The 16,210-nt window shown below is 41.4% G+C and overlaps 1 protein-coding gene across 2 annotated transcripts in view; it reads left to right on the top strand.

Moving 5' to 3' along the window:
• The first annotated feature begins 7,069 nt into the window (after positions 1–7,069).
• The window catches only part of LOC139539750 (synaptic vesicle glycoprotein 2B-like), a 42,029-nt gene continuing 32,888 nt past the window's right edge, over positions 7,070–16,210 (top strand). The window contains exon 1 of one of the 2 annotated variants that reach the window (XM_071342991.1): positions 7,070–7,193. The gene's annotated coding sequence lies outside the window, so the exon portion shown is untranslated. Of the gene's footprint in view, positions 7,194–12,599; positions 12,774–16,210 lie in introns of those variants that run through there. The other variant, XM_071342990.1, reaches the window with a different exon arrangement.

Below are 16,210 nucleotides of genomic sequence, written 5' to 3'. Positions count from 1 at the left end.
TTCTCCGCCCTCCTTTCCTCGCCCCCTCCGAGAACGGGGCCCCTGGAGTACACACTGGTTCCATGACTACCACGTGTTAGTGGGCTTTGAAGAACTGTCATGTTTTTTTAGGCTGAGAATGCGTCGCTGTCTCTTTTTCTCTCTCTCCTGGTTCTTCAGTAAGCAGCCCAAAGGTTAGATAAATAGTACACTGGGCGCGAGGAGATGCAGCTCAGGTTTTCTATCACGTTGGGCTGATTTGAAACGCATTTGTCCAGGGCAGCATCAGGCCTGATTCTGAGGGTGGAGGAGCGTAGGGGTACTCTCAACGGCGGTGCTGTGGGACGCTGCTACTGTGGGCTGCCTGGGAGGATGAATGGATGGAGAAAAAGACACGAGGAACCACTAACCAATGACCATTAGGACACAAATAAGCACAAAGTAGATTCTGTGTTACAGCATCAGTGATTGTGGGTTAGAGGACATCTTGATATGTGCATACAATTGCATTATAGTTTTCAGTCATCCGTTATATAGTATGGTACTTATACAAAGGCAATAATATCTTTTCACCTGATAATTAAGAAAAATATCTTGATCCACTGCATATCACATTTAAATACCCACCAGGCAGGAGACCTACAGGCAGGGAAGGAACACAAGTGATATGTTACAGAGATTCCTGCCAAGAGCAATAGGCAGTAATGTCTGAGGCTGACAGACAGAGGTAATAAAGAGTCTAAATTTAGTTTCTCTAATCCTGCAGGAGCTCTAATGTGCTTAACAATAATGAGATTCATCCCCCTGTAATTCTTTAGATTCAGCATTTTATTTCACTAGGCCAGTCAGTTAAGAACAAATTCTTATTTATGATGACAGCCAGTGGGTTAGCTGCCTTGTTCAGGGGCAGAACAACATATTTTCACCTTGTCAGCTCAGGGATTCAATCTAGCAACCTTTCAATCATTGGCCCAATGCTCTAACCACTAGGCTACCTGCCACCCCAAAGCATTATTTTGCCTTTGCTTGATCTGGAAGTGGTATTCCATTCAAGGTAATTCATGAGACATTTCTAAGCAATGAAATGTGTCCAGTTTTGGACAATGCAAAAGCCATTTATGTAAATTGAATAAAATAAAGTTTGTTTATACAGACGGTGGGACCATTATCAGTAAAAAATGATTACATAATTTGTCAAGTAGAGGGCACTGTTGTCATTTTAATTAAAACACAATGGATGTTTGTTTGTTTCAATGGGAGACATTTACTTGGGCCCGGCTCCATGAGAGGGAAAAGGGGACTTAGCCCCCTCAGTTGAAACTTGTGCCCCCTCAGTTTTAGTTTTATGTCCCTATATAAAAATAGCAAAAAGGTACACATTATTGAGTTACAGGTTGGAGCAAAATCTGTATTTCCGCTGCACAGTGTAAGCAATGGACAGAGCGCGCCATGTGTGTAGGGGGGCTATGGAAAGCCACTGGGACAATTAGGTATGAATCCTTTGGGTTTCCATAAAAATAGTGAAAACACGCTTCTCTTCTGTGGTAGACTAAGTGAATAAGGTGATGTGCCTCCGCCTGTAATATTTTATTTTGATTTATAAGGGTTATGGGTTAAATTTACCATTGAAGCTGCTTCACTCAACATTGCCTCATGCCCCACCATAATTTCAGAGTTAAGTTAGCTTCTTAGCTAGCTGTAAAAAGCGTTAGTGTTATTAGCATATTTAGCTAGCTCGAACCAGCTAATCTGCAACAGCCACGATGGATATCAGAAATTGGTTTCACCAAAGTATCCAAACAAAGCGAAAGGAGAAGGGGAAACCTGGCTACTGTGTCAGTGGTTGTTAAAAGTTCCTCTCTGACATCAAAGTAAGACTCAAAGCTACAGGGCTGCTGAAGGCAGTGATGGACCCCGGCTTTAAGTTTACAGCCACCATGGTGCACAGAATCCTCAGTCTTTTCGATACAGATTTTTACACTTTGAATCAAAGTGGTCCGCAGTACTTTGGAGTGCGCGAGAAGCTGAGGTGTGACAGTGAGTTTGAAGTTATTTGGGCACAGTGGAGTGCCAGAGGCACTGATGCACCACCAGCTCCAAGCAAACGACTACCTTATGTAGGCTGAGTACAAATAACCAGTAATACGTGGTGGACAGTACCGTAGGCCTCCAGGACAGAGGAGAAGAGACTGTAAAAGACTGTTCTTCAGCCCGTTGGATGCTGTCATTGGTGAAGTCCGAAATATTCTGCTAACATAAGAGCCAACTGGTGGAGGGCCTGCGTGCCCTTGACCGAGAGAGCCATACCTTTCTAGACGTGAAAACATTAAACCACTGCTGGATCTACGCAAATCAAATTTGGTGGAAGCTGAGTTTAGTGTTGCCCACTAGTTTTTGGAGTTTGAAATTGCCGGCTCTGGCTCCAATGAGGACAAATGGACCCCACTTGATATCCTGCAACTATTCTCTGGGCTTTTCTCCGCTATGCCGACTGTGCTTACTGCACTGAAACATGTATTGACTTTTGGTGCGTCCAGAGCTACATGCGAGAACTTGTTTTTCACTTTGACAAACATGTTCAGTCAGCACAGAAGGAATATGCTACACCTGAGGAAAGCTCAACTAATACAATTGGCATTTGAGGGGGATCTTACGAGAAGAATGGAATGATCGATTACTCAGGAAGTTCCACAGAGCTTCAAGGAGGCTGCAACTCTTCTGAAAAGGTAAGAAACAATCTAGCTGGTTCTTTTTTAAATCAAAATATTGGTGTTTTCAGCAAAAACCTAGGGTATGGAATGGCAAAAGGACTTCCTTAGCCAGCCTTGGTTTTCAACGGCATTGCATTAGTGTGTCCATGGTGCTGGTAGAGCGCAGCGGAGATGTCGCGCCAACCTGTTCCTTCTTGGTCAAAAGCACTCAATGGTCTAGCTATTTGAACTTTTATGTTTATTTTGGTATAGCATGATATACAGTTGAAGTCGGAAGTTTACATATACTTACATTGGAGTCATTAAAACTCGTTTTTCAACCACTCCACAAATTTCTTGTTAAACAAACTATAGTTTTGGCAGGTCGGTTAGGGCATCTACTTTGTGCATGACACAAGTCATTTTTCCAACAATTGTTTACAGACAAATTATTTCACTTATAATTCACTGTATCACAATCCCAGTGGGTCAGAAGTTTACATACACTAAGTTGACTGTGCCTTTAAACAGCTTGGAAAATGCCAGAAAATGATGTCATGGCTTTAGAAGCTTCTGATAGGCTAATTGACATCATTTCAGTCAATTGGAGGTGTACCTGTGGATGTATTTCAAGGCCTACCTTCAAACTCAGTGCCTCTTTGCTTGACATCATGGGAAAATCAAAAGAAAACAGCCAAGACCTCAGAAAAAAAATTGTAGAGCTCCATAAGTCTGGTTCATCCTTGGGAGCAATTTCCAAATGCCTGAAGGTACCACATTCATCTGTACAAACAATAGTACGCAAGTATAAACACCATGGGACCACGCATCCGTCATACCGCTCAGGAAGGAGACACGTTCTGACTCCTAGAGAAGAACGTACTTGGTGCGAAAAGTGCAAATCAATCCCAGAACAACAGCAAAATAACTTGTGAAGATGCTGGAGGAAACAGGTACAAAAGTATCTATTTCCACAGTAAAACGAGTCCTATATCAACATACCTGAAAGGCCGCTCAGCAAGGAAGAAGCCACTGCTCCAAAACCACAATACCAAGCCAGACTACGGTTTGCAACTGCACATGGGGACAAAGATCGTACTTTTTGGAGAAATGTCCTCTGGTCTGATGAAACAAAAATAGAACTGTTTGGCCATAATGGCCATCGTTATGTTTGGAGGAAAATGGGGGAGGCTTGCAAGCCGAAGAACACCATCCCAACCGTGAAGCACGGGGGTGGCAGCATCATGTTGTGGGGGTGCTTTGCTGCAGGAGGGACTGGTGCACTTCACAAAATAGATGGCATCATGAGGTAGGAAAATTATGTGGATATATTGAAGCAACATCTCAAGATATCAGTCAGGAAGTTAAAGCTTGGTCAGTAATGGGTCTTCCAAATGGACATTGACTCCAAGCATACTTCCAAAGTTGTGGCAAAATGGCTTAAGGACAACAAAGTCAAGGTATTGGAGTGGCCATCACAAAGCCCTGACTTCAATCCTATAGAGCAATTGTGGCAAGGAGGCCTACAAACCAGACTCAGTTACACCAGTTCTGTCTAGAGGAATGAGCCAAAATTCACCCAACTTATTGTGTGAAGCTTGTGGGAAGGCTACCCGAAATGTTTGACCCAAGTTAAACAATTTAAAGGCAATGCTAACAAATACTAATTTAGTGTATGTAAACTTCTAACCCATTGGGAATGTGATGAAAGAAAGAAAAGCTGAAATAAATCATTCTCTACTATTGTTCTGACATTTCACATTCTTACAATAAAGTGGTGATCCTAACTGACCTAAAACAGGGAATTTTTACTAGGATTAAATGTCAGGAATTGTGAAACTGAGTTCAAATGTATTTGGTTAAGGTGTATGTAAACTTCCGACTTCAACTGTAAGCAGAATTCAATATAACGTAACAATCCGTATTATCAGCATATTCAACAGCATTTAAAAAATATATTGCCTTCAATAATGTTATCTTGTGATCAAGCCATCAATGTTTTGTGATTATTGGTGTCGTAAAAAAGTTAGCTAATGGGTTACAATTAGCATGTTTGACATTTCAGTGGAAATACTACTACTATCAGCTTTTTGATAAGTGTTTTAGCAAATAAATACATCCTTTATCATCGGCATATTGGCCACCTTACTATTTTGTTCAATTACAAGATATATCTGTTTAATTTGTTCAAAAAAGAGACACCAACCTCGTATGCGAAGTGTTTACTAGATAGTTGACTAGTTGGCTAGTCGTCCAGTAAAATAAAATAAATAAAAAACGTACCTGTCAACTTTTCAATTCGTTGCCCGGTCCGATGTTGGGGGGAAATGAGCTAATTTCAATGCAAGAACCCAAATGACGCCCCTGCGTATAGCTACATATCGGTATGTTTCACCATAGAAATAGATAACCATAATAGACTTTTTTGGTAGCCTATTGGTTTTCGTGGTTATGAATGGTACTGTACGAATTGGAAATGTGTTTATGGTAAGCTGGAATTGCTTAATTGATTATGTGGGCTGAATTTGATTCACAGAAGTGTATCGTGCTGTATTACAACTCATGATTTCCATGTTTGAATCGACCTATAGGTCTATGTATTTGACAGGACAGCTGTGGATGGCTGCATTTCACTGTAGTAGGCTGTAGGGTATGTTTTGTTTATTTGGATCTCCATTCACCTTTTGTTTACCGTGTTTGTTTACTATTAATGTAAAATATAGATTGTGTCATGCCTTTATCGATCTGATATTTTGTTTTCTATGCCTACTTGGTAGCTCTGTTTTGTTCTGTTTGCATTCATTCGTTTGCATTCGCAGTTGTCGGTATTCTAAGCCAAACTGCTATTCAGTGTTTGCATGCATGAATAACTAGGCTACTACGTTCAACATTTAAATTGCATTATTTTGGTAAGACAGCGGTGTGTATGGCTGCATTCACATAGGGTAATTCACCTATTACAAACAGTCTATCTTGTAACCTATATTCATTATCAAAATGGCCTTGCTTTAGTGTGTAGGGCGCTGTCCATTGTGCTGATACAGCGCAGCGGAGAAAGGCTACAGATTTCGTGGCAATCTGTCACTTCAAAAGCACTCAATGGTCTCGGAATCTCGGCATTTGAACTTTGTTTATTGTGGTATAGTGTGATATAAGCAGAATTCAATATAATTCCAATGCAAGAACCCCAAAAATTGTGCCCCCATTGACATTTACAACTGCTCCCTTAGTCACCTTATCCTGGCTCCGGGCCTGCATTTAGTCTTTGGTTTCAATGGTTGACAGTTTAAAAACCCCAATTTACATCTAGTTGCTTGCCACATGACATTTTATATTGCTTGTATTCAAGTGATCTACCCGTGAACAATGAATCTAATATAGTCTGTTGCTGCAAGACTGTAGTACACAAGACTGCACACATTTCATCTTTTGCGTTGAAGGCAGCATTATTACACCTGAAGTTATGGAGTGAATATGTTCTTAAACAACATATTCTTTCTCTCAAAGACTACACTATAAAACAGCAATTTTTCGATAACACCTTACATTACAGAAAAGAGGGATAATAACATGGCAATAAAATGGAAACCAGTTTAAGTTACCCCTATGTCAGTACCTCCATCTCTGATTACACAAAACAGGAATCAAACTTACACATTCAGAGATAAGGGGTGTGCCATAAACAACTCCAGAAATGCTTGTACCAGGTTCTGGTACAATCATTTCGTTAAACCAGCAATAATATCTGCTAAACATGTGTATGTGACCAATAAAATTCAATTTTGATTTGATGTATAAATTCTTCAGCATGGTGGTGGTGGTATGTGATGTGGAATGCCCATCCACGCTGCAGACAATATGAAAGATGACTGCTACAAGCTGTACTCTGCAATAATGTATGACAGACGCCAGCATGGCCCTGCAGCAGCCAGTGTGTAATGTCACGTTGATATTGATACATTATTTAGCTGTGAACTGCATGCAGTCAGAGACCCTGGGCTTCTGGAGTTGGTGATACAACAAATACAGTATATAATAGAAATGCATTTTTTTGTTGAAAATATAAGGTTGCAGTTCTTAGTTTGATCCTGTTTGTTCCCATAGAGAGTGTACTTTGCCTGTAGGATACCTGGCTCTACCTGCCATACGGGTACATACAACCCTTGTTACAGTATGAGCAGTCAGTCAAGAGTTAGATGCAGGCTGGCAGTGGGTCTATGGTCTGATCCAGCCAGTGGATAGTGCTGACTGGGCAGGATTCTGGTTGTGAGTGGGTGTTACAGGGAGATATATGGAGGGGGTCTGCTCTGCTCTCCTCCACTCATGGGGAAAGGCCTCCACTATCTGATTAGCATTCAGCTAGTGCCCAGACTGCATCAAGAAACTCCACTGCTCTAATACTCCACACTCCTTTCTCCCTCCCTTTCACCTCTCTCGCTCTCTCTGCATCATTCTGCTGGACCGGGAGGACCCTCCAATACAAAGTGAATGCCGTGCAGGGGTCTTCCAATCTCAGGGATGAAGGTAAACAAAATTCCATATTCTCTTGCTTTTACAAAAAATAAACAGCACTCAACTTATTGTAAGGTTTTTTAAAAAGCAAATCAATACTTGTTGGACTCACTGGGTGTACAGTAAGTTCTGCATGATGATTTTACAGAGGTTCCTCATTACGTAACTGCTGTGGGAATATCAGTGTACTTATGGAAAACATACTGCAGCATAATCCCATGTCTTTGAAGCATTCCCTCTTGACTCATTACTCTATTATCACTACTGATGACAATTCTGACTCCGTAGAAAGATCAATCGATAAATTGATACATGAACAGGTTTTCATATACAATTTCAATTTATTGTTGGTTTTTTATGTAAGGCAGAATTTATAATGTTGCATAAAGACAGCGCTGTTGCAGTTGGTCAGGAGATTCACTTGCACAGTCCCAAGGTGGGGATTCACCTGTAGCTTATTGCAACTTTGATTTGCTAATATTCTCTATTTGTATTCGAATTATATTTGTGAATATTCAGATTTGTATCATTCAGTCTTGAAGAACTCTGGGTTTAGTTGTGGTGTTGGTTGTGCTCTGATGCAGTAGGGTTGGGGTTGCAGTATCACTGCATTTCATGAATCTTGATCACATTGTTTATTTGAATTCCCTTCGTAACATTAACATCCCATGATTGTGAAAATGGTTAGATTAAAAAGGAGTGGAATGTCTTTATGTTTCTCAAAACATAATGAGATGGGCTGCCTGAAAGGATAAAGAGTATTGAGAGAACTGATATAGACTTGAGACAGGTACTGATGTTTCTGATTCAAGCCTTCATTTCCTCAGTGCATCCAGCAATGTCCCAGTTATTCAAAGGAAAATGTATGAAGCACATCCATTTTTCAGATGGAACTATGAGAACACATTATTCCATCCACAGTCCACTATCCTAACAAAGGCTGTGGATTGATGGGTATCACTTGGATGTACAAAACTAATACAAATAGAAAATCTATTGATTCTCAAGCCATTTCTTTTGCTGGAGTTAATTGGGAGGTGAGTTATCCACGTATCCCAAACGATTCATGAAAAACAAACACGTAATATGTGAGCAGGGGAACACGACCCTTCTGGGCATAAAGTGAAGCGGAAGGGCATTAAAGCATCTAACGACCCACTTAGCTTTTCTACAAGTGGTCTGAGGCAGTTGGTAAATAACTAGCGGGTTCAAGTGCAATTTTAGTAACAATGGTTTTAGGAAACAGATTTAACGATGCACCTACAAAGGTTCTAATGATGAACTTAGCCTTAAGATGCTTTTGGGAAACCGGCCCAGATATTTAGCCAATTATTGGGCAAAATATAGGAATTGGGCTGCCTGTGTAAACGCAGCCTCAGTACCAGGTAATTAATCATAGAAATTATGTATGAGGGCTAAGACGGGGACACAGAGGCCATTGACCCTACAGGGCAGCTAACGCGGCTCAAAAATATGCAGTCCATCATTATCATAGTTTTCATTCAGCTCACACACCCCATAACATAATTATAGGGATTACCAATCAACAGGTCAAGAGCTGCTGGAGCTGGTGTTACGTCCCTACATCCCATTTGTAATGAAGGGTTATGCTCTCAGGATATTTGAATACACCAGATATATATCAGAGTAATGCTTTAACAAGATCATAGTGATATGGGCACCATTCAAAATATATATTTTAAGTGGTTTTGATATGGTATGGATAGGAGCGTTTCCTGTTTATCCTAACATGTTCCAGCAGTACACGTTTATATGATACTAGTAGTATTTGACACGCATGACATAATACAGTATTAGAAAGAGCTGCCATTGTACTATATCAAAGATGACTTATTCATTACTTACATAATATAGTTATTGAAGAAAATTACCACAGGTGGCCCTTGGTGTCCCTACTAACATACTGTGTAGCCAGCGCAGCGCTAGTGCAGTGGGTGTCGTCATTCATTCACCTGCCCTAGTGCCTTTCAGCTGTGTAAAGAGCAGGAGAATAGACACTCCGCCCCCACACCTCGGCACCTGGTCTCTCTCATGGGCATGGTTGTCAGGCAGGTAGCGCTCTCTGTTCCCTTTTAGGTCTTTTAAGAATCACCCTCTTTTCCCTGGGCTAGATCAAGGGGAGGCAGACATTACAAGGCCTGATCATTATTTATGTGGCGTCCAGAGGGGGTTATAAACCAGGGAAATAAAAAAATACAAAGTTAGGTAAGGTAATTGTGTATCTAGGATATCTACAGCAGGTCTGATCGGGGGGGGGGAGTCATTGTATATTTCTGGATAATAATTATAAATTAACTTGTGTAATTTACTGGTAAATGCCCATTGGGTGTTAATTACCCTGTTTTGAGGGGTTGATGCCAAATGGGCCTGTCTTATCTGGTCACTGCCATCTGTTTGTAGATAATGATCTGTTGGGAGGGAGGTAAAGTGGTAGTACAGCTGACGGTAGTAAAGCATACATTATCCCTTTTTAACGGCGGTTGATCCAGGAGAGATGATAGGCTCCGCAGAAGAATAGAGAGAGATGCTCATCTGGGTCCACGCTGATTTATGAGAGAGAAAGGGAGGGAGAGATGGAGTGAGGGAAAGGGAGAGCCAGAGGGAGGGGGGACTCTGCCCCACTGGATTGTAATGATGATTTGTGTCAGGGCCTGCAGAGTGGCAGGCAGCATAGTATGGAGGGAGACAGCTCAATGATTCATGTTGAAGCCCTGCTGCACCAATCTGTTCAGAGGGATTTGATGATGCTGGTGTGGGTTTAAACACCCGCCCCATTCCTCCAGGACCCTCCCCCTACAGGCTGATATATTTTTTCTCCCTCTCTCCCTCTCTCTCCTACCAGTTAACCAGTCACTGATACCATCTCAAGCAATGTAGCATTTTGTCATCTGCATATAAACGAATTCTATGGCAGAATATCTTGAGGCGGCGGGCATAGTGATCCCTATGAGGTTTAATGAAATGCAGCCGCACTGATATAATCAAAGTGGTTATGCATACAAAGGATGATGGATGACCACTGGAGAAATATAAACCAGCCAGGAATTATGAATTGAACTCAACTCATTCAAACCACTGAGAATAATAAAACGCTGATTTATACCCCTAGTGTGTACCCAGCATAATCCCTATATCTACCTCAGAGAGCATCCTGCCTGAAAAGCAAACAGATACACGGGGTCGGTTGGAATCAACACTTATCGATCCTGTGTTGACGACTACAACAACTGGACGTGTTGGTTTGCTCTCAGGGTGGAGGGTAAATTGGACCGGATGGCATATAGTTATTTTACGTCAGACCGGTAAGAATGAGGTTTGTGAATGGATAAAGGTTAAATATTTTTTTTTATAAATGTACTATACTGTAGTAAAGTAATTGTCAATAATGAAGACAGTCTATTAAATATATTTAGTGGATGGTTCTTCCGCCTGACTGACTATCTGTTGGAATTAATCCTCTTTCGATCAGAATTATATGGCATGGGGATTAGGGATCTTTCCCCCTATGCTGTGTTGGCCATCTACTCTCCATAATGATGTCCTAGTAGGCAGCAGCAGGACAAACCAACTGGCCCTCTCCAGGGGTGGGCCCTCCTGCCTGCCTGTATGCCTGGCTGCCTGGCTACAGGGAGGGGCTTAGGGGGAATCACCCACATCACAGCTGTGCAGTTAGGGCAGAACTCCATTTTAGGACGATAGCGGAAGTCCCACTACACCATTTGAGAAGCATGTACAGTACATACATCATCGTAGACAGTTAATATACAAGAGATGGATGCGAATGCTGATATTTGAATTATTGATGACCAATCTGAGGATAGTCTGAGGATAGGAAGTACCAACATTTTATTCTCGTTCTGTGCTTTTCATGGCTCATCAGAGACAGAGAATGTAATTCATTCAAATGTTCAGTTGAATGTCACTGGTAATAGGAGAAATTAACTGTGTTCTAGACAGACTGGCTATTTCATCTCACAGATGCCATTTCCAGTCAAACTATTTTTATTGAACGTTATGTACATTATGTAGTTGGAATTTGTCAGATAACTTGACATCCTGAATGACCATCTTATGGACTCACCATATTAAGTCAAGACAACTTTCTGAATCTTAGAAGACAACTACCTTTATTCAGTACAGCATAGGTCTTCTGGCAGAGTAAACAGCAGCCACATCATCTGTCTGTGAAAGTCAAGGACCAGGGTCCCCCTGTGCCAAGCCTTTTAATGAGCACAGTGGGTGCTGCTCCATATGGACTGCCTTTGGTGCTTTACCCCCCCCCCCCCCCCCCACACACACACACACACACACACACTCATCCACAGTTAGGCAGACAGAAAGGTGAGAATAGAGGGCCTGCTGATCTGGATCAGGTAAACAGCTCTGGACAGAAATCTGTGGGCCAGTGTGGCTGTTTAATCTAATCCTGACAGCAAGCTTTTATTCCATTATAATAGCTGGTTATTTATCACTGTACAATTCTACCCAAGGGACTCTCATCAATTAAGATGAACGAGAAATATGACAGGGTAGCTTCAATTACCTGCCACGCTTTAGCATACAAACCGCTAAAATATGTTTTTTTTAAAGCACTATTGTAAAACATTCAAGGTTCAGTTGAGTGTGGAAGCCTACAGTTGTATTTGACAGTATGCTGCCAGCCGCATCCTCCTGTGTGTAACATCACTCCATCTTAGAGAGGAGCCAGAGCAGCATACTGTAGATGGCCTGCAGTAATTCACCTGTCCTGTGTGACACTGCTGAACTCCTGCTCCTGAAAACGCATCTGAAAGTGTCACAAGACAAACAGCAGCTCTGAGCTGAGCTGCCTCTCCTCCCACTGTCTATTGTAGGAGTACAGCAAGATCATCCATTTCCACTTTAACCTAAGCCAACACGTGTCACAGAGGCAGCAGAAAACCTAGCTGTTAGGAGCATTGGGCTACTAAACGAAAGGTCGCTGGTTCGTATATCTGGTGGAAAAATTAACACGGCAGTTAACCCCCCAACAACACCTGCTGCCCAGGTGCCGATGCCATGGACATTGATTAAGGCAGCCCCCCGCACCTCTTTGTTTCAGAAGGGTTGCGTTAAGTGCGGAAGACACATTTTGGTTGAATGCAGTTAGTTGTGCAACTGACTAGGTATCACCAGCCACCCATCTGCCAGCCTCAATCCCTCCTCCACATCTCTGCTCTCCTCTCATTTTCACTCTCCCTCCATCACACGCACGCACGCACGCACACACACACGCACAATTCAGCTCAGTAGTGTGTCTCTCCTTCCTGCCGGGGAAGAGGTGTGAGCTTGTTGTTGCAGAGAGGTTGGGTGGACTCTACCATTGTGAGTGTGATGGGGTGGGCGTGATCAGGGATAGGGAGCTCCTCCTTTGATGAGTGGGGCGGATAGCAGGCACGGACCCTAATCTGTTCCTGAGCTGTACACTGAAGCTAAAGGAGGGTATCCTCTGTTACTTTACTACCATAGGCCCCAGTCCTGGATTTGAACCTATTTTATGGGATGTTTTGGTCTTTATCTAAAGGAGGAATTACTGTTTTGATGCCAACACTGGTAAGATGACACATTTTTGTTTGTTTGTTGCTGTTTTTTCATTTCAAATGCATTATTTTCTCTTGATTTTAGATTAGATTCTGATAGAATATTTGCTGGTGTTTTTATCCTAGAAAAAAGGCTGGAGGCAAAGGCTGAGGATGCGATCTCAAAAAGCCCTGCACTTTTCAGCACTTTTTTCATATCTTAAAACAGAAATCATTCCAGGGTAGTTTTGGGAAAACCTTACAGATAAGCAAATGCAGTAAACACTGTCTTCAAATAAATGAGGACACTGAGGAAGAAACTCCATTTCAGCAAGATAGATTACGGGTGATATTACACAATCAATAGATATATTTCAGATACACTTTTCCCTGAAATGTCATTAATGTAGCATTGCCAATGAAAATGTATTTGATACTTACATTTTTTGTATTATTATTCATTTATTTAACCAGGAAAACCACTGTTAGGGTAAGAAATCATGACAAGAATAGCAAGGATGTGAAAACAAATGCAAAAAAAAAACTTTAAATCATATAAAATTTGATTTGTCACATGCTTCGTAAACAACAGGTGTAGACTAACAGTGAAATGCATATTTTGACATTTTATGTTTGTTTCCAATATACTGTAATATTGCGAAGATACTCATGAAAGCGATTGCCACAGATTCCAGTGCGATTCATTTTTACTGTAGTGTGCAGCAAAAGTTGCTACGGATGAGAGAATGTTGTTTAAATCAAAGAATGTACCAAGAGTTTGTTGCTGTGCTATACGATTTTTATTTGGATCCTCTGTTGAAGAAGCAGCAGCTATTCTTCCTGGGGTCCACACAAAACATAGAATATGACAAAATACAGAACACTAATGGACAGGAACAGCATACTACATAGATCACAGAATTGATGTGATGCTGCAGCTAAATTAGTGTAGGTTATATTGCTCTACTTAGCTGGGCTTTACTGAGGGAGTGTGTGTGAGGGGACAGGTTGCTTCCTGCAGTGGAAAGGAACATATGCATTATTTATCAATAATAATCTTGCCTATGCAAGGCAGAAGCAAAGCACGGCGGTGCATTACTGTCTTTAGATCACATAACCAGAGCTGGCCTGTTAGCACGTTATCCTCCTCCTAAGAAGACAACAGCCAGAAAAAGCCCACTTACACTCTCTCTTATCCTGCTGTCACATGCAAAGTGTGGACAGATGGGAGGGTGGAATGGGACTCCCATAAGCACCCTCCATACCAGAACACAGAGGAAGGAGGCCAGTGAGCCCAGAGAGGTCCCTGGGTATTTCAGTTACGTTTTATCTGTATTCCACATTCATCTTGACCACAATCAGGAAGAAGATCGTATGTGTGTAAGAGCTAAATCAAATGCTCCAGAGCAAAATATCCAACATTTATAAGTTGACAGGATTAGGCGATAAGATCTCTGAGATGGCTGGTGTGCTTTGAGATAGGGCTGATATGGTGTGTACCAATAAAGTGTTGCCGGTAAAATGTGTGTTTAATCAAAAAAGACAGGTTGAGGGGAGACTCGATATTAAGCTACGGGACGAAACATCAATGCTTTGCTGCAACAGGTTCTGTAGCTAACTTAGATGTCCAAGGGAAAATAACACAATCGAAGGTTTACTTTCATCTTGACAATCTGACAGTTTGTCCCTGTTGAACGGTCGAGAGAATGTTGTTTTCAATCCTGTACGTCTGATGATCTATACAGGGACAATATGTAGATTCTAAAAAGAGAAAACACCAGGACTATGTTAAAACCAGGTAGCAATACTTCATGCATAAAGTAAAACCCCAAAACAAATATAACTAAATAGATTCATTCAAAATATTTAAAGGTAATTTAATCTGTTTGAATTTGATGGTCAATCTATTTGGAGAAATGCTGATTGTTATAAAACAAATACATTAATCAAATGCCAAATACTTACTCAATGCTCTTTGTATGTACCAGGGACATTATGTGGTTAGTTCAATTTACTGTGAGTTGAGAGCCAGGACCAGTGGATTGTTTTCATAGTGTGCCCTCCACTATCGAGTGAGGAAATTGACTGACCGGCCTTTTCTCAATTAGATTTGCTCAACTCCTGCATCCTCACTCCTGCATCCTCACTCCTCCAACCTCTCTAGCCTCCTTTTAAAAAAGGTCAAAGGTAATCGAGGAGAGGTGGTGAGGAATGTGAATGGAGATGAAAATGCTCTTATTTGAAATAAGCTCCTTTTCCACTCGCTTGTCATCAGGCAAATTATGTTTACAAGAGTGGATTTCAAAAAACTTGTAAAGTGATAAAAACTAAATAAGTAAATGATTAAAATGATGTAATAATTAAAAATGATTAGTACCAGATCGTTTTTAAATGTCTGCATGCTTTTCTCCTGCGACAATACAACAGCTGATTCAAAGGATGTTTGGCAGATATCAAAACTTTTCCGCGGTAAGGTACACTTGTGCTTCTTCGCCAAAGGGAGGCTATAGAGGGGAGGACCGTCTTCCGTTTGCCTGCTAACGAATTGGCACTCCTCGACCACTCGGCCACTTATCGGTTTCTGGGTCACAGAGGAGAGAGGAAGGAGGACGGACTTTTGCCCAAACGAGAAAAAGCCATAGAATATGCTAATGCTTGTACACATACAAAATCATTGCCTGCAATCTACGCAGACGATTGCATTTGTGGCAAGAAAATATGAATTTTAAATAAAAAGGACAACTTCAGTAATGTTACATTCATGATACTATACATTAGAAGCTATATCCAGTGAATCATCAAAACTCTTCAAAAATGGTTGAAAGTATTCCTTCTGATGCTAATTGCTTAAGAGTCTATTGATGCTATTTAGCTGTACAGCTGAGGGCTTTGGGGGCTGAAAATACTGTGGTACAGACTGTCCCTGAATATGAATCTTTAATATGCTGCACTTTAAAGCATCTCTCTCTTTCTCTCCCCCGTTCTCTCTCTTTCTCTCCCCCATTCTCTCTCTTTCCCTTGTTCTCTCTTCCTTTTCATGACCCTCCTTCTCTCCGTGGCCTCTTTGAACACCTTAAGGTGTGTTTTGAAGCATTGTTCTTTTATTTTATCTGCTGACGCCATTCATAATGTTGAATTTTACCGCTACAGTACGTCCCTGGACATTACATAATTACAACAAAATGGTCTTCCAGAACAATACCAGTAATGAAAATAGCATAGCAATGTCCTTCCTGAGACCCATCTCAGAGAAAGCGTCTCTCTCTGGCTCTAGGATGGACGGTTGTAGGAGGCAGTAAATAGAATGTGCAGTCAGACGCCAGTGGGTTCTTTAATATTTAACCATGAGTTACAACAGCATAGAGGCACTTCTCCTAACGACACAGAAGATCCTCCACTTCATCTTAAACCCACGGCTTGGCTATCATCACTGAACCTCTTCCAGTGGACCCTTTGCTCTCCCCTCAGGTC

The sequence above is a fragment of the Salvelinus alpinus genome, chromosome 15 (genome assembly GCF_045679555.1).
Source record: "Salvelinus alpinus chromosome 15, SLU_Salpinus.1, whole genome shotgun sequence".
Classification (NCBI taxonomy): domain Eukaryota; kingdom Metazoa; phylum Chordata; class Actinopteri; order Salmoniformes; family Salmonidae; genus Salvelinus; species Salvelinus alpinus.
Note: the sequence above shows the minus strand (reverse complement) of the source record. Positions and strands in the feature narration are given on the sequence as shown.